Source organism: Oratosquilla oratoria, chromosome 29, assembly GCF_046742065.1.
Source record: "Oratosquilla oratoria isolate Oo_2021 chromosome 29, ASM4674206v1, whole genome shotgun sequence".
NCBI classification, from domain to species: Eukaryota; Metazoa; Arthropoda; class Malacostraca; order Stomatopoda; family Squillidae; genus Oratosquilla; species Oratosquilla oratoria.
Window position 1 is genome coordinate 38,474,865 of NC_134805.1, and position 2,500 is coordinate 38,477,364.

The following is a 2,500-nucleotide window of genomic DNA, read 5'->3' on the forward strand; positions in this document are numbered from 1 at the left end:
TCATCATCCTACCACTCACTACCCTTTCTTCTATTTCCTCCCATCCTCCTTGTTCCACACACCATCTTTGCACATCTTGTGACCCCCTCCTTGAAACATCCCCATTGCTCCTCCACTCCTCTATCCCTCACTCCTGCACTACCTTACCCCTCACTCCCTCCCACTCTTCTCTCAGCTTCTTGTACTCCTTCTCCTTTTCTTTCTCATTTAAGCAGTTTACCCTAAGCACCTCCCTATCTTCTGTCCTTTTTCTTTTTCTCTCAACTTATTTTCCACCAGAAAATTATCTGATATTCCCCCACTCTCTCACCTTAGAACATGTACATCCAAAACGCTTCCTACTCTTATCCTGGTTACCACTATATAGTTCATTAAAACCCTATCTACCACCTTTCCATCTACCACCCTCTCCCATGTGTACTTACGCTTGTCTTTCTTCCTAAACAATCTATTTGCTATTATCAACTCTCTAGACATATCCACCATCATCTCTCCACTACGATTTTTATTTTTCCTGGAACTCCACACTTCCCAACTATCTATTGTTTCATTTCCTGCCCTAGCATTGAGATGTCCCAATACCACTGCATTGACATTTCTCCCTAAACCCTCTATGCACTTATCTAAATCTATCCAAAAAGCCTCCCTTTTCTCTACACTCTTCTCAATATCTGACATATATGCACTTACAAAAACCCACATAACACATTTAAAAGAAATTAAGTATATATATATATATATATATATATATATGTGTGTGTGTGTGTGTGTGTGTGTGTGTGTGTGTGTGTGTGTGTGTGTGTGTGTGTGTGTGTGTGTGTGTGTATACATGTATGTATGTAAGTATATACATATTATATATACATATATATATATATATATATACATATATATACATATATATATATATATATATATTATATATAAAATAAAGGTAATATTTCCCTCCCCGTCCCTCTCTTCCCCTTCCCCTCCCCTTTCCCGATCCAATTCCCTTCCATGCCCACTTTCCTCTCTTCTACCCCTCACCCCAACTGATCCTCACCTCTTACCCCTTCCACCGTCTCTCCCCTCGCCTCTCTCCCTTTCCCCCTCCCCGCCTCTCTCCCCCTCTTCCCTCCCCCTTTCCCGTCTCTCTCCCCTTCCCCGTCTCCCGTCACCTTTCCCACCCCTTTCCCTCCCCCTCTTCGGGGGGTGGGAGAAAGGAGGGAGGGAGAAAGAGGGGGTAATGCCCCTCCCCCACAATTCAAACTGGGGTCGGTTCCTCAGCTGAATAAAATCACCCAGGGCAACAGGGTGTGTCCGACCCGAAATTTATTTCTTTTGTTCTGTCTGCCGTCAGACGATTTTATTAAAATACGGAGCGCATTAAGGAGAGCTTTCCCGTGGTCCCTATCCCGTTTATTGCAAATATATAAGTTCTTGTGTGTGTGTGTGTGTGTGTGTGTGTGTGTGTGTGTGTGTGTGTGTGTGTGTGTGTGTGTGTGTATGTGTGTGTGTGCGCGCCCGCGCGTATGTGTGTGTGTGTAAGTAGGCATGGAAATACTTTGTCACCCAGAAAAAAATATGTGACTATTTTCGTTCTCTTGACCGACTAATAGAGAGAGAGAGAGAGAGAGTGAAAGGCAGTTCCTACAACCAAAGTAACCACCTTTGCCCTGCGTGGCCCGATAGCAATGTGAGTAGAAGTCAGAAGAAGAGCATGGGAGATAAGTATGACCATTTTTCAGGGGGGGGGGGCAGAGAGGCGGGTGAGGTGTGGGGGGGATACGGGGGTGTCACCCCTTCAGGAAAGCCCCCCACCCCCGCCCCAACCTTGAGCACAAAGGCAACGAGTGCACCTTGCCCCCTGGAGGGGGAGGGGGTGGAGGAGGAGGTGGAGTATGACGTGGAATAAAGAAACGAAAATTCTTATACACAGAAGGTGGAAGGCAAGGTACTTCATTGCCAAAGGAGAAAGAGGAGTAGGAGGAGGAGTAGGAGGAGGAGGAGGAGGAGGAGGAGGAGTAAGAACAGGGAGAGGAGGAAAAGGAACAGGAGGAAGAAGGAGAGGAGGAAGAGGAGTGGGAGGAGAAGGAAGAGGAGGAGGAAAACGAAAGGAGGAAGGGGTGGAGGAGGAAGAGATGGATGAGAATATAGTGAAGGAGGAGGAGGAAGAGAAAGAGAAGGAGGAAGATGAAGAAGAGGAGGAGGAAGAGGAAGCAAAGTAGGAAAAAGTAGAGGGAGAGAAGGAAGAGGAGGAGGAAAAGGAAGAGGAGGAGAAGTAGTATGAGGAACAGGCAGTGATGGAGGAGGAAGAGGGGAATCAGTATAAGGAACAGGTGGTAAAGAAGTGGAGGAGGAGGGGGAAGAAGTGAAGGCGGAAGAAGAGGAGAAAGAGGTATGAGGTGGAGGAAGAAGAGGAAGAAGAATAAGAGAAGGACGAGAAGGAGAAGGAAGAGAAGAATGAAGAGGAGGAGGAGGAGGAAGAAGAGGAGGAAGAAGAGGAGGAAGAAGAGGA